Source organism: Dasypus novemcinctus, chromosome 15 (assembly GCF_030445035.2).
Source record: "Dasypus novemcinctus isolate mDasNov1 chromosome 15, mDasNov1.1.hap2, whole genome shotgun sequence".
Classification (NCBI taxonomy): domain Eukaryota; kingdom Metazoa; phylum Chordata; class Mammalia; order Cingulata; family Dasypodidae; genus Dasypus; species Dasypus novemcinctus.
Genome location: NC_080687.1, coordinates 70,017,962 through 70,045,642, shown reverse-complemented (window position 1 = coordinate 70,045,642; position 27,681 = coordinate 70,017,962). Strand labels below are relative to the sequence as shown.

At 34.8% G+C, this 27,681-nt stretch overlaps 1 pseudogene; it reads right to left on the bottom strand.

The window, feature by feature from the left end:
- The window catches only part of LOC101431693 (thiopurine S-methyltransferase-like), a 59,174-nt pseudogene extending 35,592 nt beyond the window's left edge, over nt 1-23,582 (bottom strand).
- Nucleotides 23,583-27,681: the final 4,099 nt, after the last annotated feature.

Genomic DNA, 27,681 nt, shown 5'->3' with positions numbered 1-27,681 from the left:
CTCACAACATGGCAGAGTTCACAAATCTGCCCTGTCATTTCCTTATTCTTCTCCTCCCTGCTTCTTTGTTCTCCCCCTCCTGCCACTACTCAGGTGACCACAGCAATACGCATGCGCAAGGCGCAAAACTCCGCAGACCCGGTGCGAAATGTTGGCCAATCCCCTTCTTGGACGTCTGCCACCCACAAGACCAGCCTATCACCTATGTACACGTTCCCTTCCCTCTCTATGTATCCCCGTGTTTTACCCCCAATAAACAAGACTTGATCAGAATCCTGTCTTGTCTCCATTCTTCTCGTCCCCTGCCCCACTCTGCTTCTTCCCATAGGTCCCTGGACTCGCCCCCACCGGCTCGGGCACTGTACCATTTACCACAATTCTCACCCACGTAAGTAAAGCTAATTAAAACTTATACATACATTAAATATCAGTTGTCCATCTCAGGCCTCCTTTTATCTCCTTTAAGAATCTGCCACCTACCAAGAGGTTGGAAGAAATTTTCCTACAATTTCTTCTAGAAATTTTATGATTCTAGCTTTTATTTTTAGTTTTTTTGATGCATTTTGAGTTAATTTTTGGGTAAGATGTGAGATAGGGGTCCTCTTTTCTTCTTTCAGCTATGGATATCCAATTCTTTCAGCACCATTTGTTGAATGAATTGTTATGCCCAAGCTGTGTGGGTTTGACAGGCTAGTCAAAAATCACTTGACCATACATGTGAGGGTCTGTTTTTGGTCTATGTGTCTGTTTTTATGCAAATACTCTGCTGTATTTACCACTATAGCTATGTAATATGATTTAAAGTCTGGAGATGAGGGTTTGCTTTTCCTTCTTATGATGTTTCTGGCTATTCAGGACCCCTTACCTTTCCAAATAAATTTGATGACCATGTTTTCAATTTTTTTAATGCTGGTGGATTTTTTATTGGGATTACATTGAATCTGTATATCAATTTGAGTAGAATTGACATCTTAATGATATTAAGTCTTCAAATCCATGAGCATGGAATATTCTTCCAGTTATTTAGAACTTTTTTTATTTCTTTTAAAATTGAGTTGCAATTTTCTGATTACAAGTGCTTTACATCATTAGTTAAGTTAATTCCTATTTTAGTTTTATCTGTCATATTTTACTTTCACCACTCTTTTTACACTTTTAGTTACTTTTATTGATAAAACTTTCATTTCTAGACTCTCTTTCAGGCCTCTCTCTCCTGTCTTTTCTTTTCAGGCTCTAGCACACCCTTTAGTATTTCCTGAAAATCTGGTCTTTTGCTTAGAAATTCTCTCAGTTTCTGTCTATTGGTGAATATACTAATCTCGCCCTAATTTTTGAAAGACAGTCTTGCTGGATATAAGATTCTTGGCAAGAAGTTTTTCTCTTGTAGTTTCTTAAATATATCAGAACACTGTCTTCTTGCCTCCATGGTTTCTGGTGAGAAAGCAGCACTTCATCTTATTGGGTATCCATTATATATTATGCATTGCTTTTCTCTTGCTGTTTTCAGAATTCTCTCTTTGTCATTGCCATTTGACATTCTGATGAGTACTCTCTTGGAGTTGATCTATTCGAATTTTTTCAGATGGGAGTACATTGTGCTTCTTGAATGTGGAAACCCATGTCCTTCAATAGCGTTGGGAAATTTTCTACTATTATTTCTTCAAATATTCCTTCTAGCCCTTTTCCCTCCTTTTCTCCTTCTGGGACACCCATGACACATATGTTTGCACATTTGCTGTCATTTAGTTCCCTGAGACCTTGTTCAATTTTTTCCATTCTTTTCTTCATCTGTTCTTTTGTATGTTCACTTTCAGAGGCCATTTCTTCAAGCTCACCAAAACTTTATTCTGCCTCCTCAAATCTGCTATTATATGATTTCAATGTTTTTAAAATTTCATTGATTGCATCTTTCATTCCCATAAGATGTACTGTTTTTCTATGTATGCTTTCAAATTCTTCTGTGTGCTCATCCAGTGTCTTCTTAATATTCTTAATCTCTTTAATCATCTCATTGAATTTATTAAGGAGTTTTGTTTGAACATTTATGATTAGTTGTCTCAACTCCTTTACATCATTTGGAGGCTTATCTTGTTCCTTTAACTGGGCCATAGCTTCCTGTTTCTTGGTGTGCATTGTAAATTTTGTTGGTGTCTTTGCATCTGGATTACTAGAATATTTATTCTGGGTGCAGTTTTTCTCTTTAGTTTAGAACTTCCTGCCCTTTTTCCCTTGCTGGTTGTGCAATAGGAACCAAGGTTGTAACTGGTGTGATAATCTGTGCAGGCTCAAGCTGCCTTCATTGTGACGGGGACTAATGAAGCTTCTCCCAACTTTCTCTTTTGTCAGGGGTAGGGACAGAGTCACAGCTACATGGAATAAACCATTCATAGATTGTAGTTGTCCAGGGAGATGGATGAAGATTCATACCCCTTTCTCCCCTGCCTGGGGTGGGAATGGAGCTGCAGGTGTGGGCAGCATTCTATGAAGTGTGGTCCAAGATGACAGCAGTTGCCCCAATAGGCTTCCAATTTCAGTCTGTGCCAGCCAGAAGTACATGCAGTTACCTAGATAGGCAGGTGCAGGGCCTGCCAGCATCCTCCCTGCCAGAGGAGGTGCTGAAATCTAGTCTAAGGCTGTGGCCAATCTGGGTGAGAGAAACAGGTTCCTACCATCACTGTGATTTTGGGTCAGCCTGGCTTCCCCAAAGGCTGTGGATGGAGTCAAAATGGCAGTCATTGGACTTTTTCTGACTTGGGCAGATTCACACAGCAGCTGTTCCCAGGGTTATATCTTAGCCAGCAGAGTCTACCAATCAGTAGCTGAAATCTGCAGCCAACTGTCTCCTCCCCTGTTTCTGGGAAATGGAGTTTCCAATTCCAGTCACAGAATAGTTCCAGGGGTGGCTTGTGCTGCCAGAATAGGATCATCACCAGCTTCTGTGGCTTGACTAGTAATTTCCCAGAGAGGTTGGTGCAGGTCCCCCCAGCTTCCTCTCTGGAGGTGATGCTGGACCTATGCTAGAGCTACAGTCTGATCTGGATGGAAAGAAGCCACTCCCCACCAGCACTGTGATTTTCAGTCTGCCCTGCTTCCCCTCATGCCAGGCACAGAGTTAAGATGTCAGCTACTGGCCTCCTTCTGACTTGGACAGGCTCCAACTTTAGCTGTTCTCAGGATTATACTTTAGCCCACTGAATTTACTCAACAGTAGCTGAAGTTAGTCCCCAACCATCTCTTCCTCTCCCATTTTTGGAAGTGGAGTTTTCAATTCCAGCCATGGAACAGCTCCCAGGTGTCTTGTTTCTCCAGTGGAGGTTGGGCACTGGCCTCTGGGGCATATATTGTTCTACTTAGGAGTCTTCTTTGCAGATGGGCAGTCTCCTCCTTTCATTCCTTCAAGGATATTGCAGGATACTTTTCTGGTCTCCTGGAGCCCCCAAACAGGTACTTCAGCTAGCTCCAGATAGCTCTGGGTGTTTACAACTGCCCCATAGCAGGAGCTGACTCTAGGAGCTCCTTACTCCTCCGCCATCTTGCTGGTTGTTCTGCACCTGACTTTTTCATCAGTCATCTTATTCACAAATAACACAAAAAAATTGGACTTTTGTAGACTTCTCTATAAAGGGAATTGTTTTATTTTTCTTTTTAATGTCAGCACTAAGATCTGGTGAAGTTTTTATGCAATATATTGAAGATTTCTTACCCATGATAGAGAGAGATAATTATGCAATGTAAGTTAGAAGATATTTAAAAACCATTGGCAATATCCTCCAAGTGTTGTACAATTTGTTACAATTGCTGAACACATGATGAACCAGTTTTATAGTTTTATACAGTTTTATAGTTTACAATCTGTCCTGCACGATTTTGTAGGTTATGACAAGATATATAATGGCCTGTATCATTGCATTGTCATGCAGGACAATTCCAATGTTCCGAAAATGCCCCATATTACACCTATTCTTCCCTTTCCCTCCCCTCAGAAGCTGTGTGGCCACACAGAACCTGTGTCTTTACATCACTGTTACAAGTTCTTTGATTGTTAGAATAATAATGTCTATAGTAGAATAATAATAAATCCATTGTTCATTCCTCAATCTTGAAGATTTGGAGAAAGTCATGTAACATTTATGTCATCTAAAGCTCTTTTGAAACAAAAAAAAAATAAAAAAATTTAAAAAAAATAATAAAAATCATTGACACAAAATGTTTTGTATTCATTTTTCTTTTTTAATGCTTAAGGATCATTATGTGGAAAATAAAATTGGCTTCTACTATTGGCTTAATATTAATTTCTGTTTTGCTCTCTTTAAATGATGAAGTCTTGGCTGATTGTAATGAGTTCAGTTGCCTCTGTTCTGGTTTTTCATATTTTCATATTCTATGTCACTTAATCCTCTCAAAAGCCTTGTAAATTAAGCACAAGTGTAAACCCCAGTTTGGTACTTTAAAAAAGAAAGAACTGAACATGGACTGAGGATTAGTCAGGTAAATTGAACTGCAACTATTCAATCATCATCAGTGGTGCAGAAAGTATTGGATCCCAGGATTTACTAACAGCATTGCCCTTACATTAACCATTGCAATGTCCTTTTTCAAGTTATGTGAACTCTCAAACTTTCAGAGGTTGTGCAGATATGTTTGTAATAATTAATGACATGTAGCTGAAAAGCTCTCAGCAGAGTGCCTGCAATATAGAAAGTTTTGGAAAATTAGTCAAAGTTATTATGGCTCTTATCTGGGAAAAGTTTATGGTACAAAATCAGAACTATCACTGTGATCCATGCCATTGTGATATTACAGGGGAAAATCACCTTGCAAAAAAGAAAACTATGAATTGATAGGCTATAATTATTAATTATACCACTTAAAGCCATAGAAATTAGTGAAAGTCACTTAAATAGTTTCGGCCCTATATTTTCTCCTCCAAAAATGCTAACTAAAATTCTTGCCACTTATATTAATTAAACTTATGGTGTTTGAATCTGCTCATACTTACCCCAATTGGTGTTTTTAGTATTTTAAGAGTAAAATTAGACAATAATAATTATGTAATAATAAGATACTTAACAAATTGAATTTTTGTATCTTTTATTTAGTCTTTATAAGAATTTAGGATAATATCTGTTTTCACATGTTGAGACTTTTGGGGAAAAATTAACAGTGCAATAGAACAAAAGAAAAGGAGCCACATTCCACAGAAATATAGAAATGCCCTGTAAGTTATGATAAAAATAACTATTTTATTGTCTATTATGTTAAGCAAATATGTAAACTAATGGTATCTCATAATAATGATTTGAAAAATTAGGATATCAATGAAACAACAAGTGAAGGGATTAGTTTAATAAGTTTTCTGGAGGATAATTAAGTAATAACTATAAGATATATCATACTATTTAGTTCCCCATTTCAGTTTCTAGTATTTTCTCTTATAAAAAGATGAACTGTGGAAAAAAAAGGACTAAAAGATGCTCATTGTGTCATTATTATAATTTTAAAAAATCACCAACAGCAAAGAGACTAATAGTGCTGTAATATCTAGGTCTGTAATATCTGGATATTGGCTGAATACTTTACAAACTCTTGTCATTTATTCCTTACATCAACCTATGATATATATAGTATTTACTCATTAATTTATTTGAAAACTGAGATTCAGAGAAATATCTTCCCAAGGAATAAAATTAGTTGAACCAAAATTCACATTGAAAACTTCAAAGATTATATTTCTCATTCAGAAAACTCTATAAAATAAAATATATTCTTGTGTAGTAAGTAAATATGAATATTGAGTTATGGTTCTTTAAAATATTTTATAAATAATTAAAATAGTATAGATTCATTAGAAACATTCTTTACATCTCTAGGAGATACTACTTTAAAAAAACAATTTTTTATAGTTAAATTTATATGTTTGTCTCATAAACATATGTATGCACTTTGCATTTATTCATAAATCAATAGAGTGGCTCTGGAATGAAATTGTGCATTATTTTATTTCCCCATATAGATGGCTACTGCATTTCTTCTATGTTATATCCATGTACATGTAATTGGCCCATTTACAAAGGAAATATCTTTGATTTGTTCTTTTAGTCTATAATTTGCATGTGTGTGTGCTTTAATAGTTGATATTCAGATCCTTTGTTATGTATGATGAAATGATTTCTCCTAGTTTGTTACTTTTGAAAAATTTGCTTTGGAGATGTCTTTTGCAGGAATAATTGTGGTTTTTGTAGTGTAATCAATGTTGTCTATGTTTTATTTTATGATATGTTCTTTTGGTAGGTTTTTTTTTTCCTCAACCCTTATAAGCATCTGCTGCCAAGAATGGAGCTAATGTTCCAGACATTCATTGGACATTATCAGCACTCATCGCAGGAATGCTTTCCTTTCACTCACTTCTTATCATTTTCTTTTTTATTGTTTCTGTCCATACTACTCTACTCCTCCCATAAGCAAATCTTGTAATTTGTTTATATATATGTATTTATTTGCATATGCAGTATATATTTTAATATATTTGCATATATTGCATATATTATATCTTTGCGTATGTCTTTTTTTATTCCCCGCCCCCCCCCCATTGTCTGCTCTCTGTGTCCATTCACTATGTGTTCTTCTGCGCCTTCCTGGACCCCGGTGGCACCAAGAAAGTGCGTCTCTTTTGTTGTTACATCATCTTGCTGCATCAGCTCTCCGTGTGTGCTTCGGCCACTCGTGGGCGGGCTGCGCTTTTTTCACACAGGGCGGCTCTCCTTGCAGGGTGCTCTCCTTGCAGGGTCCACTCCTTGCATGTGGACGCCTTGCATGTGGGGCACCTCCACACGGGGGCACCCTGCGTGGGATGGCACTCCTTGCACAAAACAGCTCTGTGCGTGGGCCAGTTCACCAAATGGGCCAGGAGGGCCTGGGATCGAACCCTGCACCCTTCCATATGGTAGGTGGACACTCTATCAGCTGAGCCATGTCCACTTCCCTGCATATATCCTTATAAATGTGTATTGTTGCTTGTGTCCAGGTATTTTTAATTTACAGAAATGCCATTTTGTTACAGATGGTCTTCTCTTCCTTAGCTTTAATTCATACAGGTCGGTTTTTTAAGATACACGCATGATGCCATGAGTCATTTTTTAGCTCTTTTCATAGTACATATTGGTAAGCATCTTCTATAATTTCTCTAGCCACTCCTCAGAGATAGAAGCTTGTTGCTTCTTATTTTTCATGCAATAAATAATGCTGCAATGCAATTTCTATTTTTATGCTTAATTATAGAGTCCAGCTAGAATCCCACTGAAATAAACCCATGAGTTAACTGTTTTAGTGATTAAGGTCATCCTTCCTGATAGAGTATTGAGATGGTGACTCTGGCCACAGATTCTGTTATTCATATATCTAAAACACAAGCTTAGACCCTCATATTTGATTAAACTAGGGAAGGTGCAAAGACTCCAAACAAATAATGCTCTGGTAGTGGAATATAGTGTACCTGCAGGTCTGTCACAATACATCACTGAGAACTGCAGGTCTTGAAACAGAATTCTTGATTATGATGGATAAATAGTCGGTGATGGTACCTCAATAACAAAGCATGAGAAATGTCATGTAGTCCAAAGTCTGAAGATTATCCATGTCAGATCCCAGGGGCTACCCCAGAGTACAGTTGGCAATTGGCAACCCACGAAGGAACTGTTTTCCTTTCCATGAAATTCACCAAATAATTACTGTCCAAGTAGTCTGGCTGTGTGTGTGTTGTCTGGACATTTGTCCATATTTGCTCAATAATCAATGTATATCACCCTACTTTATGATTTAATGATTTTCAGCTTAAAACTGTGACACTATCTCTTGATTACTAATTGCCATTATTTTCTTTTTTCTTTACCATTTTTACAACTGATTTTGGAAATTATATTTTATCTTTATATTATGGATAGATGTATGAAGTGTTAAGTACTATTTTATTTTATTTTAATTTTACCTAAATCTGAATCTCTAAATCTCTCTATGTATATTGTTTATTTTTCTTATACTTCTTGTGGTTTCTAACATATCCTTCCTTTATACCATTTTAGTTTGTGTATTTTATTTTAACAGTATCATTGAGGTATAAATGACATAAGAAATTTCACGTATTTGAAAAGTACATTTTGATGTTTTGACAACACAAATATGTCTGAGTAAATAACAAGGGATGGAATTAATAAATCACTTGGTGGTATTAAAGATGTGTTGATATATACCATGCAACCTAAAAGTCATCACCATAATCAATCTAGTGGATATGTCCAACATACCCAAAATTTCCTATTGTCCTCTTGTCATCACCATTTTTCACTTCAAGCACCGAGCAACTACTGATCTGCTTTGGCCTATTACCGATCACTTTTCTTTTAATGTGCTGTTTGTTTGTTTGTTTTTCTCATCTTCTTTTATTCAGCATAGTCACGTTGATAATCTTTCATGCATAAAAAATTGTTCATTTTCGTTGCCAAGTTGCATTTTATTGTACAATTGAGCCACAGTGTATTTATCCTTTTACCTGTTGATGGGCTATTGAAATGTTTCTACTTATTTACTATTAGAAATAAAGTCATTAATAATATTCATAAAAAGTCTATATAAAGACATAAGATGTAATTTCTCTTGAGTAAATAGCAAGGTACGAAATGGATGAATCTTATGATAGAACTAAAGATGTGTGTTTAAAATTTAAGGAATTACCAAACTGTTTTCCAATGTAGTTACAACATATTATAATTCCAAGTGAAGTGCATGAAAGTACTAGTTGTTTCAAAGTCAAAGAACATTTGGTATGGTAATTAACTAAAACAGACATGCTCTATTGCATGTGGTGGTATCTCTGAATATTAATGCTGATTGTATTTTTGTGTGCTGTGTATCTTCTTTAGTAAAGTTTTTGTACAATTATTTTGCCCATTTTTATTGGGTTGTTTTATTTCTTGAGTTTCATGAACTCATTGTATTTTCTTGAATAAAGTCCTTTAATACATGTGGTTTGCAAATATTTTCTGTAACTCTGTGTCTTGCATTTTTATTTTCTTAACAATCTTGAAGGAGCAAAAGTTCTTAATCTTGGTGAAATTCAGTTGAACAAAATTTTTCATTTCTTAATTGCAATTTTTACATCTTGTGTAATTAATCTTTAGTTAACCCAAGGTCAATAATGTGTCTATGTTATATAGAAAGTTTACAACTTTTTGTTGATATTTTTTCTGTTCTCTATTTTGAGTAGTGTTAAAATATGAAGTAGGGACAAAGTTATTTTATTTGTATATGGTTATCCTACAATTTAGCAACATTCATTGAATATATTATATTTTATTCACTGAATTTTCCATACAACTTTGTTAAAAGTCATTGACTGGAAAAGACATCATCAACATGGCAATGTAAGATATCCCCTGATAAAACCTCCCCCCATTCAGTAAAGGACAAATTCCACTTACTTAGAAATATGAAGGATGTTTGAGACTGGAAAAGGACTCCACAAATGCTGAATCAAAGAACAAGACAAATGTCAAGTAGGAAATGTCTGAACTCGACCAGCCAGCCCTCTCCCATTTCCCTCACATGGGCCCATGAAGCCCATAGTTCTCCAGAATGAATGACCCAGATCTCTACCACCAGGGATAATGACTACAGAGAAATTCACAGCAGTGAGTTAGGAGTCCACATGTATCCAGACACATGGTCAAAAATCTACAGAGACCCCGTGTGAAACACAAGGTGCTGAGGAGAGCTGTATATAAAAGGTCCTCTGGGATAGCTGGGAGAGACAGAAACCATGGAAGAAGGGCAACCAAATTATGCATTCACAGAAGCCAGTTAATATTGGCTGGACTAGATAAGGGCAAAAACAGACTTTTCTGGACTGAAACACTTTTCTGGATTGACCCCATTTGGCTCCCTGGGGTGGGATACTCTAAATGGGAAAGAAACAAGATGCAGAAAAACCACACAGAGGAATCAGAAATTAAAAGGGTGGATAAAAGAATTTCTTTAGTTATCTCCTGAGAGCCTCCCTGTTGCTTAAATATGGTCTAGCTCTAAGCCAAACTCAGCCTATAAATGCAATACCTTTCCCACAGGGTGGGACATGACTCCCAGGGATGAGCCTCCCTGGCATCAAAGGATTGCTACCAAGCACCAACTAGCAATGCAACTGGAAAAAGACCTTGGCCAAAAGGGGGAAAAGGTAAAGACAAATGAGTTTATATGGCTATGAGACTTTTCAAATTGAGTCAGAAGGTTATTCCAGAGGTTATGTTTATGCACATCTCAGCAGGATCTCATTGACTGGCAAATTAGACACTACTCCAAGGTCCTGAGGGCTCTGTAGATACCCAGGCACTATGGTCAGGACAGAAACTCATGAGCTTGGTGCCTTGCCAGTGGGCCCTACTTTGGGGTTTGTGCTTCCCAGTATGACAGAATTGGACTCAGTTGTGGTTTCCCTTTACATGGCTCTTCAGTCCCTTCTATTTGAACCTATATTTGGTGCTGGAGTTGCTAAGTGTACATCCAAGAGACTTGTATCTTTGGACTGTTCATGTGCCAGCTGGGCCCTGAGCTTCAACAGAGTTGCAACACCTTCTTTCCAGTTCATTGTATTCATCCAGGACAAATAACAAGGAGGTGATTATGGACAACCACCATACCAAGGAATCGAGAAAGCCTACAACTACAAGAAAAAGAGTCCCATCCATCAGCCATATGGGACTGAAGTCCCTCTCAATTAGAGATGGGATGAGCATCACCATCCCAGAATCCTCAGGATTGGGGAACGGATTATGGGCTGGGTGGATTTACTGGTATTTTACTATAAACTTACTGTGATTCTAGTAATGGCAGAACTTATATTATTGATGTGGAGGCAGTGGTGGTTTTGAGGTCAGGGACAGGGAAAACAGGTGTAATATGGGGACATTTTTGGGACTTGGGAATTGCTCTGAATGCCTTTGCCGTGATAAATACAGGTCATTATATATTTTGCCATAACCTACAGAATCGTGTGTGGGATAAAGTAAACTGCAATGTAAACTATAATCCATGTTTAGTGGCAATGTCCAAAATGTGTTCATCAATTGCAATGAATGTACCACACTAATGAAGCATGTTGTTATTGGGGGAAAATGTGGGCAGTGTGGGGAGCAGGGCATATGGGAATTTGCTATATATTTTACGTAACATTTATGTAATCTAAATATCTTTTAAAAATTTAGAAATTAAAAAAAAAGATTCAGACAAAAACAAAACAAAATGAATTGCTTTAAGGCTGGGCAGGGGTCCCAGAACTGAAAACTGTAAGGAAAAGAGAAAATAACTGTGGGTGATAATTTCAACAAACCATATGTACTAGAGAGAAAATTTGCCAAGAAAACAAACCTAATAGACAAGATTCCTATAGAAAGAACAGAGGAATGAAAACTTTCTGCTAAAGGTGAACAATTACATAAAAATAACAAACTTAAAAATTGTAGCACATGTCCAGGGCAAGAATCAGATGAAGAAAAGCTGAGAAAACACAAACAATTAAACTCAGACTATTCTAAAGGTCCATAATAAGTTAGACCAAACATCAAAGAAGAGACCTATCAAAAAACTACTATAAAATAAAACATGGAAAAGGGGGAGAAACTGACTGTCAATTAATTCATCAAGATATTAGAAGCTTAGATATTGGCAAAAAGTTACAGGGTACACTAAGGAATGGGACATATGGTTTAGTCAAAGAAACAAATGCCAAAGATGATGAGAAAATTCTGAAAGCAGGAAGAGAAAAGTGATTCATCACATACAAATGCTCTCCAATAAGACTAAAGTGCCAGTTTCTCATCGGAAACCATGGGACTAAGAAAGCAGTGGTATAATATATTTAAGGCACTGAAAGAGTAAAGGTGTCAACCCAAAATTCTTTATTTGGAAAAGCTGTCTTTTGAAAATCAGGGGGAGTTTAAAATATTAGAAAATTAACAGAAATTGAATTTGTCAATAAAAGACTAAAGGGCTGCCTTTCAAGAATCATTAAAAGGAATTATGCAGGTTAAAAGGAAAAGATGAGAGTGACTTGGTGTAGTATGAACAAAAAAATTCAGAGACTATACATATTATTGAAGCTAAGTTGATATCTTTTCTAATTAGTAATTTATAGATGTAGGTTGTGGAATATAAACTCCTGGGTGACCATAAAAATATTTTAAAAGTATACATAACCAGAAATGAGTAAAGTATTACTCAGATACATAAAAAAGGATCAACTATAGAGAAAAGGATGTTGTAAAAAAGGAAAAGAGAGACAAAAAATACATGACATATAAAAACCAAAGGACAAAATGGCTGAAGTAAGTTCTGCCTTTACAGTACTAACACTGAATATTAATGGATTAAACTCACCAATCAAATGACACACATTGGCAGAATGGATGACAAAGGATGTTCCAACTATACATTGTTTACAAGTGATCTACCTTAGACCAAAAAGCATAAGTAGTCTGAAAGTGAAAGGTTTTAAAACCCAAGCTCAATAATTTTTGTCTCTTGAGCAATATTTAGGATTGATATTAAAATAAATGTTGAGGCCTATAAATATAGATTTTGGATTTTTCTCTATTTTCTGTATTTTTAAGTTATTATTATTACTTTTCTCATAATTAAAAAAATGCACTTATATTTAAACAAAGGCTCTTTAAAACTGTCAGAATTTCTGACATGAAGTTCTCTTAATGTTTGAATGATATCACTTCACATTGTGTAAATTATTCATGCAAAATTTTCTAATATTTTGTACTTTCTATTATTCTCAATTAAATTGTCTTATATGTGACAATTGGCCTTCTACTATATGTACCAACCTATTGTTCCATCAGAACATTGACTTTGATTACTTTTTAAAACTGTCAAGCTAAACTTAAGACTCAAATAAAACTCAGTTGTATGTTATATCAATAAAACTAAAACAAAGTAAGAAGTGGATTAACTTTCCATGCATGGCTGAATATTATCTTGAGAAGTCAATGACAACGCTCTCTCAAGCATACGCCTCTGCTTTTAAACTATAAAGTTTCTTTTCACATTTATTGTACGATGTATCCAATTTAAGTAATTTAACTGTGAAAAATATAATATTATCAAGCATCCAAGATAATTACAATGTGCTAAATGTTTCTAAAGGGATATACACAATTAAATAATAGTCTAAAGTTCATACTGTATATTTTATGACATTAGGACTTATACCTTTAAAATAAATTAAATAATATTTACAATTAAAAAGAATTTTATAATAGTTCCTTAGCCTGAAATGAAAGAAAATGATAAAATCATTAGAGCAGTGGTTCTTATCCTTTTTTTTCCATGGACCCTTTACCAGTTGGTGAAAACCATGGACCCCTTCTCAGAATGTAGCAGCAGGGAGTTTTATGCTCAACATCAGAGGTCAGAGGAAAAAAAGATTATAAACCAATTTTTTTCAATTCAAGCTCACCGACTCCCCGAATTCTTTCCACAGACCCTCAAGTGTCTATGGACTCCTGGTTAAGAACACCTGCATTAAAGGGTGAATATTAATTTTCTTAACAAATTATATAGGTTGAAATAAACAACGTGCACAAGCATAGACATGAATTTGACTAAGCAAAACATAAATTCTATCAAAGCAAAAGTTTTGATGCCACATCTAGAAATCAAATGTTTGCTGACTTATAAAAACAAAGAAGATATTTTTGTTTTTGTTGTTTTTTTGTTTATTTTATCTACATGATGTTTATTATTGCTTTCAGTTATTTAGAGGTTAGCATATATAAAGCTATATGTGAATTATTCTTTTGGAAAACAAAAATTGTAAGCTGAAGCCAGAAGCAGAAGAGGAAATTAAGGTTTAGAGTGGTTAAGTGCCTTTACAAGTGCTACACTGATAGTAAGTGATAAACCCAGGTCAGTTTTACAGTTTTATCTCCAAGCCTGTGCTGTTTTGATGATGCCACATGCATAAACCACAGACTAGACGACTTAAACATTAGGAATTTATTGTACCACACCTTTGGGAAAAAACCACATTAGTGTAGTTTTGCCTCACATTAGCAGGCTTTCAAAATCCTCTTTACAAATGTGCTCACATCCATAGGTTAGTACTTGAACAGGTTATACAGAACACATGATTAATGTCATTACATTACACCTTCTGGACCCCAAAAGGACATATACTTCCACCACGCAAAACATGTTCATTCAATCCTAACATCCAAAAAGACTTTAGCTATTTCAGTATCAACTCTAAATCCAGTCTCTCATTTTAATCAACGTGATGCAGCCTTGGGCAAAATCTTCTCCATTTGTGGACCTGTGAAATCTTGAAAATAAAATATCTGCTTCCAAAATACAAAAATGGGAAAGGTATAGGATAGACAGTCCCATTCCAGAAAGGAGAAATTGAAGGAAAACACAGACATGGGTCCCAAGCAAGTCCAAAACCCAGCAGAGACAATTCCATTAGATTTCAAGGTCAGAGAGTCATATGTAGCTCAATGCTTTGTCCTCTGGGCCTGCTGAAGTGGCAGTTCAACCATCTCTAAGAATAAAGGAAGGGGTCAAACTCTCTATGATGAATACTTCGGTGGCAGCCACACTCTCCCTGAATGTCAGAGTGGGAGCCGCAACCTCTCCAAACTTGAGGCTTTGCTCATTGTCTCTTGGTCAGAGAAGAATTCTTCAGCCAAGAACTCTGGTTACATTGTTTTGCTCTTTAAGTCATTCTTCCTTCAGTTTTGTCCTCTCTCTCTCCCTTCAATCCAGCCGACACAAAATTCTCTAAAGTTTATTGGTGTTCCAAGCTACTGAAGGGTGTCCAATAATATCTTTCATAGATTTATTCTGAATATCACATCTCCATTTTCACTTCCTCTGAGGTGGTTAGTTGGATCCATAAGCCATATTTCTAATATCTTAACTAATTGCTATTCAGTCAAGCCCTCCTGTGGAGTCCTGTTTTCTGGGAATTTACATTCCCTGCTTCTACCCACTAGATGACAATAGCACCTCCAAGACAGTTGTGAACATAAATATCTCCAGACATTGCCAAAAGTCCCTGGGGAGAGGCCTAAATTGCCTCCAGATAATAATCACTGACCTATATGGTGATGTGCCTAATTCAAAGCTCTTCTATAACCTCATATTCTGTTATGGGTTCCTGCAAAGATTTTGTTTGCTTTTTCCCTAAAAAGCTTTTGTTTAAGAAAAAAGTACAGAAATGCCAGGTGTTACTTTAACTTATAGTATTTACCTAAAATATATTCATTTAAAAAGGGATTAAAATAAGTGGTTCTGTTTATGTAGTAGGTAACAGTAATATGCCAAAATACATCAGGTGTTTCTCTCAGAGTTGCCATGTCCCATTCCTTATCTGGCCCAGCAGCCAGAAGGAAAAATAGAAAACACTAAGCCAGAAACATATTGAAATAGAATTTCTGAATGGTACTGATTGCAATTTTACAAAGGAACTAATAAGAGTGATTAAAGGTATTTATGTGAATTACCAAGATTAAAGAGTATCTGCCTTCTGTTTCTAGCAGTGTTTTAGTTGAACGTGGAAAAAGCTCTCCGATCACCACTACTTAAATGTATGTTATATTTTAAAATATCTTTTGAAATACAATGATGAGCTGGCATAAAGTTAATGGATGCATACATACCAAAAATAAATTAAAAACAATGAATCCTTGACCTTTAGAGAATACTAATACCAACTCTTGCCTTGAGGGTTTCTCTTCAAATCTTGAGACATTGAGCTTCTTTTGACAGCTGCATTAGCATCCAGGGCATGTGATAAAGCTTAGAGTATGATCAAAGGAATGTGATAGAAGATTACCACCTAACAGTGAGAACCTAGGGTCTACAATATAATGAGAATAAGAAATAAACTGTGCTACATGCTGATCTAAATTTTAGATCTGTATTGAAGGAAAAAAATATTAATCACACAAGCAACAATCCACAATGAGCAGAATTCAAAAGGCCAATGTCTCTCCTTATTACTTTTATTAGTCTTTTGAGTTATCCAAGCTCAGAATAAAGTATTTTCTTCTAGAGCTGGCAATAGCAGCAGATTTTCTAACACTCCTCCTTGGCAACTCTCACAAGACAGTATTTGACAGGTATATAATTACAGGATTGCCCTTGCCACTTAGTAATAGGGCCAAACCACAGTTAGCTCCAACTGGTCCCCATGAGGCAAAATGACCCATCCAAAATTACATTTAGGAATACACACTATCAAATTTTATGGTTTCAGCAGTGTATTTTGAGTATTAATACCCCCCTTTTTAGGAGGTTTAAATTGTGTCTGGGCCTATTGGATTAAGAAAATAAAAGAATGATCAGTGAAAGATACAGAGTTGTAGAATTGTGCACTTTCATGTGTAATTTTACCTTCTCTACCCTTAATTTTGACATCCTTCAAAATCTTTCCAATGGAGCCCCTGCCTTACTTTCTTATATTCAGTATATGAATATAATAGCCTTAATAGTTAAATCGATGCGTTAACCCTTGAAATTGTTTTTGAACCCTTGTTTTCATTAACAAGTGTTTCAATTACACAGTTCAATGAGTTAACTGTCCTGAGACTGAGAAGAAATATGGTATCTATATGTAATAAATTACTCTGCCCATTTCTAACTCAGATGACAAACACATCCAGGTTAGTCAAATTGATAGAGAATTCACATTCCAAATACTGAATTATTTCCAAGATTGTTTCTGCTTTAGGATAGTTGTGTCTAGAGTAGAATAGGTGTTTCTCAAAATTAGCACCTGATTTTTGCCCCTAGGGAGTACTAGGATAGAGCTTCAATGTAATCCACTTCTCTGGTTATGAATAGGCATTTATGAAAATCTATATGGATTTTTGGATCAAAAATAAAATTAACAAAGTAGGTGTTCACCAATAGACAAAATGACAACAACAACAACAACAACAAAAACAATGGGTGTCTCAGAAGAATGATTAGAATATTAGAGCAGTTTCTTGACTCAGGCCCCTAAAGCAAGCTGCATGGATTCATAAACCACATGAACAGACAATCAGCTGCTCAGCCTACACAGACGCATGTGGAGAGATTATGCGTTCCTCTTGCCCTTGATGAGGTGGCTAATATTTTAACAAATTGCAATTAATGTGAACAGCAAATGAATTTCTATTAAATGGCTGTGGGTAAAATTTCTCTTCAGAATGAATCATGATATTAACAATATAACTACTATTGTGTCAATGATGTATTTAATTGTAATCTATTAACATTTTCTCTACCATTTCCATAAATCTGGTCAATCACAGAACAATTTATAAAACCCTCAAGTGTAGTTTTTGTCAGTTTTCCATGGTGTAAATACTCCCATGATGGCTGATTTCAGACACTCAACATGAAGTCACTGAATGCAGAGTTGGGAAGACATACGCAATAGAACACCATTATATAGTCACTCTCTCGTATAGGTTTAGGGTGAGCTAGACTGCCCTGTTTGATCTACCAGCCAGCCATAATAACATCAAGATTATAGATAATAGTAATGTATCATAAAATAATTAGGATATGCTTTGAGGAAGTATAACCTTTGTCATTAATATAATACATTTAATTAGCAATTGCTTTAAATGGCTATGGGTAAAATTCCAAATCTCATGTAAGTACTATGTTCAAATATAACCCAAGGCCATACAGGGAGGGGAATTCTGAGAAAAATAAGTGATGCTTAATCAAGAAGACAGAATACAAATCTACCACAGTGACCATGAAGTTAATATATTAAATATAAACACCATTCAGCCCTTCTCATCAGAGTAATATATAAGAATATGAATATCTCCAAACACATACCCTTGTCTTTAGAAGTCAGCAATTGCAACAAAATATGGCATATGTAGCCAGAAAACCCTTCCAATTTTATGATGAATAAGAGGTCTGATAAAACAGTATATCTGTGTGTGTGTGTATATATATATATGTATGTATATATATAAGTATATATATATATGTATATATATATAAGTATATATATATACACACACACACACAGGGAGATATTTGATGGGTTTATATTTAATTATTTTGGTTGACTGTGTTTTATTGATTTTTCACCAGAAAGAAAGGATAACATTGAATACCTATATATGTAGCTAATAATTGTATGTGTTAAAATGTTTTTGACCACTACATTTTTTTTCATATCAGAAATATAGCTCAAAAAATGTTATGATGATTTTAGTGATTCAAACAGAAATGAACTGAAACTCTTGACCTTGAGTCAAAAGTCTTCAAATATTGCCCAGTAATAGAATCCCTGGTTCTAGGAAGGTAGACCTCCAGCTATCTTATTTCCTTGGCAAAGGCTCAAATGATAATATCACTGCTTTATACTTACAGAAAATTAATTCCAATTCCAAGCTATAATTAAAAATTCTGTTTAATACAAATGCTAATTAAATATTGAATTATGATATTGAAAACAATATATAGTTATATTAAAACTTAATATTATGGCTAAAATTAATATAAAGAAAGCATTGTGTTTTTGTTTTATTCTTTTGAAAAATTAAGACTTTGGTGTCTGATGTATTTGTTTCTACTCAAGAATTTAGGTTTATACAATGAAAGTTAGTAGTTCAAATTTTATATTAATGTACTATGAAATATTTTTAATTATAAAAAATATATATTATGAAATGATTCTGGAAGTGCCTAGAAAATTCAAAAAATTTCTAAATTTTCCACTTGAATTTCCAGTACAGACATACCTTGCAGATAAATTGCATATTATTACAAAGTGAGTAGCAGGGATTTTTTTGGTTTTTCAGTACATGTACAAATTATGTTTACACTATACTGTCATCTATTAAGTGTGCAAGAGCATTATTAATACAAACTTTAAAAATATTGCTAAAAATTACTAACCATCTTTTGAAACCTTTGTACTAAAATGATGCTGATAGACTTGCTCAGTGAAGCTTTGCCATTAATCTTCAATTTGTAAAAAACACAATATCTGTGAAGTACAATAAATTACAATAAAATGAGAGTATATCTGTATATCGTTTAAAGGTATAATATCAGACATTATTCCCAGGCATCCTGGGATTTTTAAATTGATTTAGAAATTTCAAATATCCACAGCAGTGAATAAGGGATATTTCATTTTTTGAAGGTGTCAGAACTGGGTAATCCATATTAGGAGTCCTGTAATTAAAGCAAGAGTGTTTGTTATATATATCAGGTAAATACTAAACTGTATTCCATGATTCAAAAGGAATCTGACAACTTCTTAAGCACTTATATTTGCACTAATTGTTCTTTGTTAATCACGTGGAATTTTAATGTCTGAGACATGAAATTGATCCCCCTTAAACAAAAATAAACATTTTGAATGGTACTGGGGCAAAATATGACTAATCAGAAAAATAGTTGGATTTATGTCCTGAAAACATAAGAATAGCATTTAACTAAGCAATTATAAATAATATTGTGAAATCTAATATTGATAATGGAATATTATACTTATAAAATGAAGAAGTGCTTATAGTACAAAAAAAGAGTCTTTTTTTACATTTGGAAGATTATAATAGGGTTTAACAGACGTGAAGATATTGACTATGTGGAAATATACATGCTCTCTTATTACTTGAAGTTTCATCATTGGAACTGGATAATTTTAAGATTTAGATAATATTTTGTATATTTTATTTATAACTATATTTTAGTCATCATATATGGATTCTACATGATGGTAAAGTCAAAAGGATGTGTAGAATTTTGTAAACTAAATTATTTGGTTTTTTTTTTTAGTGAACTGATAGTAGACATGCTCCTCTGAAAGCCCTATACCATTTAAGAAAGCAGATACGGTCAGGTTTTTGGTAACAAGGCCCTCAAATTAAAAGAAAATTGAAACAACTTAAGGAAACCATTGAGGCAAGTGCTTATATATATTAATATATATAATAAACAATTATGAGTTCTTCTAGAACAACAACAAAAATGATTGTGATTTCTTTTAAGCCTATAGTCTTAAGTAGAAGGAAATACTAGGAATTTTGTATTATCAAATAAGGCAAAACTGAATATGTTTAGTTTCTTAGGAGTCAAAATTTTCAGTATAAGAAAAATCAGACAGGCTAATAGAATCTAGAATGTAATAGACTACTGCTAGAACGGAATTGGGGTTCAGGTATTAGGATAAATATATATATATGCACACACTAGAATTTGAACACTGCAGGGGAAGATTGCTATAGGATATCTGTAGATTATATATAATAGATATATCTATATAGATACATGCAGATATATGAACATATCAGTGTCACTGACACACATTGTATCAATGAACTATATAGAAACAATTAGGTGTAAATATGTGAGTTAGAATGAATTTTTTACCTAATGGCAATGTCAATAAATTGAATCCATAAATAGTAACCTGAAATCAAATATAGTCACATAAAATATCCAAAATCCAATTACATTAAATTTAATTTCTATAATTCAAGTATATAAGTGCAAGCACATATAATGAATAGGAAAAAAATGAGACTCCATCAGGATTCAAAAGCCTTTAAAGTTTCCTAAGATTATGTTCAAAGGCTTATGATTAGAAGGTGAAATATTTAAAAACATATCTTAAAACCTTTTCTTAAAATCTTACCCACTTTAATGGAAGCTGGAGATTTCAATGTGTAGAAAAAAAATGTTGTATACAACTTGAATTTAGGAAACTGAACTGTGGGAACTTTCTACTCTGGAAGTTACTAAATCAATAACTCTGTTATACACAGAACTCAACTTGGCTTGTAAGAATAGGTAAAGAGAATGTAAGGAAAAATCTAAGCAACTTGCAACCTAAATATCTGTTAGTAGAAAACACCAGTTAGATAAAACAGGACACCAACTGGGCTGAGGTTTTGCCAATTGTGTTGAGGAATGGTGAACTGCATTTTAGAAGACTGGGGGGTTTATACCGCATGAAATCTTTATGAGAAGGCCAATGTTGGATTCAGCTTCCATTTTAATTGTTTCCTTCAACACATAAAAGACGTATTGCTGTTATGTTAAAGACTTGCTTTTCTTCTAATTCCCTGTAAAGAATGCGTGGGCTACCTGGCTTACCTGAAAATTTACACCAACAAGTACTTCTGCTCTATACATTTTTCTGGGGTAATGTATCAAAGTTATGAAGACAGATTTGCTTCACACCAAAGTGCACACGATATTTCTTGTTCATCCCAACGACTGTGGAAACTCCCTGGCCAACCTCTTGGAAGCACACATCTTATTACAAGTTGTCTCTGCCTTAAAAACAAGACACACATGGGGAATAGAATGCACAATAAAACTGTCAACCAAACAAGGTACACTTGATAACTGTAAATTACAGGTACTACTCAAATGTAAGAACCTCATACATTTTTACTTTCCTATGGCAGTTTTAGCCAAAAGAGAGGTTTTCCTGTAGCATCTAAGACTGTGATGACTGTACACACAGAGTCAAGTAGAACAGTGCAGGGATGGACAGATAAGCTTAAGAAAAGCTGTAGGAAGTGAAACTCTTGACATCATAAGTACTATAGCATTATTCATATGGTAGTTGACTATGTTCCAACAAGAAGCTTTCCTTTCTTAAATATCTTTAATACTGATAGTGAACAATTATGTTCCTTGGAAAAGTGTAATTATAATCCAATGAGTACAAAAGTAAAAATGTATATGATTGTATATGGGGGTAAATAGAGGAGACATTTCCTTTAAAATCCCACCTGCACCTGACCCAGAGTGGGCCCTCTCTACCCCATAATGCATCCATTTGGGAAGAGTGGTTTTCCTGTAAAGATGTTTCTGAAGTTGACTTCCTCTTTGTCAAACTTAAAAAAATTCTACACACACACATACACAGACACATACACATACAGAAACCCATGAGATGTGAACGCTAGAAAGGGCAAAATCATTCTTCTCTCCACTAAGAGGGATCTCCTCACACTTACCCTAAATACCCAACCCCACTTATGAGAGTAATGAAATTCATTGCCTGGCTAAAGGGGGTTGGTGTAATTTAGTGGAAAATACACAATAGAGGGCAAATAAGAACAGATGCATGAACATATATGAATATTGGCTGCCTATAAATAAATGAATAAATGAATAAATGAATGAATGAATGAATTTTGTAAACAGAATAAGAAGCTCAGAAGGTCCTGTGTAAACCACAGTTAACAATAGGAGATCTACCTCTGGGCCGGGTGCCTGACAACAACACCTCTTAAGAGTTGGGTGTTGAGACCCTCCATCACTTCCATGTAATGAGTTTCCCCTTTCCTGGGAAGCAAATGATATTAACAGATAAAGACTGCTGTCTATTATCTGTAAGCAGAGGATGAGCTATTTCTACAGCTAGTCATGAGAGCATGCAATCTTATAGCAGAGACCACATGTATATGTTTCTTAGTTTTCCAAGGTTATGACAACTATCACACACTTGAGTTGGCTTCAACAATGAGAATTCATTGTCTCATGATTTAGAGGCTAGAAATGCAACATCAAGGTATTGGCATGGCTTACTTTATTCTTGAGTCTGTGACATACATGCAACACTCCATCACAGGGCTATCTCTCTTATCTTCATGTTTGTTCCTCTGATTTGTACTGGATTCTGGCTTTTTCTGATTTCTGGATCTATTAAATTCTACTTCTGTTCCCAGTTTCCTTTGCTTATAAGAACTTAGCCATATGAAATGGGACCCAATCTGATTCAATTTGACCTCATCTAAGCAGGTTTTTCAAAGATCCTATTGGCCTGAGTTCATACCTTAAATAATAGCAACATCTTCAAAAGTCTGAGTGTTAGGACTTGAACATGTCTTTTCTGCAGGACATGGTTCATTCCTCTACATGTGTAGATGAAATTTATGCATTTATGTATGTATGATAACTATATGTCCTTATATGTATTTATATGTAATATATGTAATATTTATGTATTTACATACATATTGGACAAAAGTTAGCGACCAAGAATAACTGCAATAAAGTATATCTTTCTGCTTTACAAAATTGAATACAATGTATCAAAAGTGTTTAAAAACAGGAAAGCTCAAATAGTGTCCCAGCATTAGTATCTACAAACAAGTGTCCTAAACTTTTGATTTTTTTTTTTCATCATTCAGTAAATGACCTGGCCCGCAGGTCAAACGAACCGGCACCTGAAAGAGGGAGTGGGAATTGGGGGACAAGAGGCGAGAGAAACGGAGACAAGACAGGATTCTGATCAAGTCTCTGTTTATTGAGGGTAGAGCATCAGAATATATACTAAGGGGAGGGTATTAGCAGGGGGTGATAGACTGACGAAGCGGCTCTTCCATATAAGGCAATAAAATGCTGTTACACCCTTTAATGCTGGTCATGGGTTCAACATCTTGTTGCGTAGGCGTGACACTTTTTGCCCGGGAAACTGGGGAAAGGGGAAGAAGAAGGCAGAAGCACAGGGGTGGAGTAGGCGTACTTAGGTAAACGGCCATGTTGCTGGAGACGCAAATGCACATAGCTCCCGGCGGCTCCCCACAAGTAAACATTTCAATAAGCAACAGTCTGTACCAGGCATTATCCTTGGGTAGATAATGGGGGAAAAAAAAAAAAAGTAAGACACCCATTCTGTCATTAAGGAACTCAGTCTTTTTTCAAAAGTTAAGTAAATGTGTGTTTCCTCGACTTTCTAGTTCATTGCTATAGCAATGCTTCCGTAAGTAAAATATTGAAACCTTAAGTAGCTGGTTTGCTTTTGTAGCTGAACACTAATATAATAAATACAAGCATGTTCATAAAAATGGATGAACTTCTAAATTCCAACCTATGGATTTATGATGTTATTTAAATTCTAATCATTTGATGGCTTAAATGTATAAGAAAAATACATATATGAGTTTTTTCCCTAAATGTTTGCCTATTGAATGAAAGGCTCCATGTGTCCTGGCTTTGGAATCATCACATTTTTTAATGTTGTTCTAATAGTGATTTACCTTCCCCTTACTTTACCTCATATATTCATTCATTTGCCTCATTTCCCTTTAGATACAAAATTCTTCTGTAATGAAGAATTGTCACTCTTCCCTATTTATTTTTTCAGTTATTATATTGTTACTGACTCGGGTAATTATTCCTTTTCTTATAAACTAACTATCATTATTTAATTTGCTTTCAAATTGTTCAATTTGATTATTGGAGCTCTTTCAAATTGGCTTCCATGCCATTTCAAATATGTCATCATTCTTCTTCTTTTATTACTACTTCAAGGCCTGTACCAGGTTAATATTGTATTTCTTCTTCCTTAGCCAGGTAATCAACAAGTTCTCCAAGAAATTCTAGCTCCTCTCACTGGAAAATGGCATTTAGAAACCAAGAGCTAGTGGTAGGTTTACTCACATCTACTGAAATGTCACTGCTTTTCAGTAGATAGAATTAGGAGGAAAAAATTTATATATGCACACACACACTAAATCATGTGTACATGTGCAGCTCTAATGATTTCTATGTTTACATCTATATGTTTATCTAACATATATATGTGTATGTACGTCCTCTGTAATGCCCTCTTTTTCTATCTCTATTATATCAATTTATATATCCACAGCTAGCTAGGTATCTAAAACTTAGTCTTTGTTGATACTTCAGACTCCATTTTAGAACCAAAGGGTTAATAATTTCCTTATTTGTAACATTTTTCTCCTACAGTGACAGACGTAGTTATCATTATCTATAATATATTTATACATCTCTTGCAGTTATTTCTGCTTAAGTTTTTAAATACCCAGTAAAAAATATTACTTTCCCACTTAACTTAGGCCAGCATCTTTCTTCTCCATCCCCTTCTGTTGGTTATGTGATTCATTTTCATACAGTAAGATTCATTTTACACAGCTGGCATTTTATCTCTCCCCCTCCATCCTGGTGGTGGATGTTGTTTTAATTTACATACAATCTATTTCACCTTTTATGGTACATCATTTTTTGTTTGTTGGCATCTTCATGGAGTCACATAATTACTTTCACAGTATCTTACAGAACTTTTACAGCACGCTAAAGCTTTCCCCACAATTATCTTTTGTAAACATCCATACTCTCATATCATGGTTCCTGACAAAATTGAATAGTTTTCTCCCAATAATTAGTTTTGTTTTTTTTTTAAAGATTTATTTATTTATTTAATTTCCCCCCCTCCCCTGGTTGTCTGTTCTTGGTGTCTATTTGCTGCGTCTTGTTTCTTTGTTCGCTTCTGTTGTCGTCAGCGGCACGGGAAGTGTGGGCGGCGCCATTCCTGGGCAGGCTGCTCTTTCTTTTCACGCTGGGCGGCTCTCCTCACGGGCGCACTCTTTGCGCGTGGGGCTCCCCTACGCGGGGGACACCCTTGCGTGGCACGGCACTCCAATAATTAGTTTTTGAAATGTAATATAAGTGGAGTGATACAATGTATATCTTCTATGTCTGACTTCTTTCACTTAGTATAATTTGTTTTTCTATTTACTGAATGATGAACAAAAATAATACTTTTTTAGGATTTTTGCATCATTCTTCATAAGTTGAATTGGATTTCGATATCCTTTTTTCTTTTACTTTTTTATTGTTATTTCTCTAACTTTAAAATCGGGTGTAATAAGAATAAAAAAAATGAGTTGGGAAATCAATTTACTACCACTTTCTGAAATATCTTACATAGAAGATGTGTCATTTGTTTAAGAAAACATTCTGTCCTATTTTTATAATTTTCTTAAGTTTTGTTTTTTTGGAAATAAATTATTTTTAATTTCTCAAGCTTTGTAAATAATATATTTTCAGTCTTTTCATGGCAGAAAGACAGGTATGGAATGGAGAAACAAATAAGGATTATAGGCCTGAAAGAAATATAGATCTGAAGAAGGTTGAGGACAGGATAAGAACATTTGTTCAACACAGGACAAAGATAATATTTAATTGAAAACAAATGTTGACCACAGAAATGACAAATATTTGGAGACAAGAAGTTATAAAGATTCTTTCAGAAATTCAAAAGTATGCCATTCAAAATAAAATGGACATATGGTAGATTATGTGAAATACTGAAAGGGAAATTCATAAGAAGTATGGCCATTATTAAAAGTGGCATATTAAAGTCTCCTACTATTAATGTAGAACCGTCAATTTTTCCCTTCAAATCTGTTAGTTGTGTACATTGTAACATCTGTACACAATCAAGTAAGAAGGGAAAAGAGGGTGCTAAGTGAGGGTTGGGAGATGGCCACTGAACATATCCATGACTTCCCTAGCAGAAGTGTTTTTCAGAATTAATCTTTCAAAACTCTGGGTGATTTTCAAAATCAAAATCAAAACCAGTGATTTCCCATGGATGTTGGGCATTTTGATCCTTTCTACAAGGTTGAAGAAAATAATGATAAAGAACAAAGGATTTACGTAGTCATAGTAACAACTTTGGGAAGCTTAACTATGGGAAAGTAAATAAATTGTAACACTACATTACTATTTATTTATTTATTATTTCTTAATCCATCCCCCCCCCTTTTGTGGCTTTTTTGGCGTGCTCTCTGTTCTTTCTGCTCATTCCCTGTATGTTCTTCTGTGTCTACATTTATTTTATTCCTGCCCCCCGCCCCCTCCCCCCCCTTTGTAGCTTGTTTGCTATCTATTCTCTGTGTCCATTCATTGTGGGCTCTTCTGTGTTCTCACTTGTCTCCCTTCTTTTTGTTGCATCGCCTTGCTGAGTCAGCTCTCCATGGCATCTGCGGGCTGGGTGGCACTCTGCGGCAAAAGGGTGAGCCTGCCTTCACAAGGAGGCCCTGGGTTTGGGACCCATATGGTAGATGGGCGCTCATCTGATTGGGCCACAGCCGCTTCCCTACACTGCTATTTAAATGGTTGTCAGTCTGATTTCTTTCTAACGAATTTATCTTTCCACTTGTATTTTTTGCATAGGAAAGAAGTGCCTTTATGGTAATTGCACACTTTTGATTTATTTATTTGAAAAATTTTTATTCAAATTTGTTTATTGAACTATCTTACTTAAAAAGACCATAAAAATTAAAATCTCATATTTTACAATACTGTGTTATATATGAAGATAAGATAAAAATTACATAAATGGATAATTGCCATGTACTAAAATAGGCCTCTTTTGTTCTTTAAATCAGATTTTAGCTTTCTTTTTTTAAAGCATTCACAATGGTAATTCATCAAGGAATTCTTGGTTAAAATTGACTTTCTTTGAAAAATTATAAGACCAGAAAATAAATTGATATATTTCACCCTTCTACAATATATCTACTTTTAAATTGAAAATCTTTTGAATGGAAATTATGGGTGACAATGGAATTTATCACCAGAGGATTGTACTGAGATTTTACAATTCTTTTATTTTATAATTGGCTAAATGATTAATATTTTTAAACAATAAAGTCATGAACAGATATTTAACCCATGGGATTTTTTTTGTGTAAATTTAATACTTCTGAGAGATTTCAGCTCAAAGATAGTTGGGATGTAGGTCTTCTATTTTTCTAAAGAGCAATCATTCTACACTTACAAACTAACACATTTTCCCTCCAATGCCCTTTGTGTGAACTCATTTTTAGA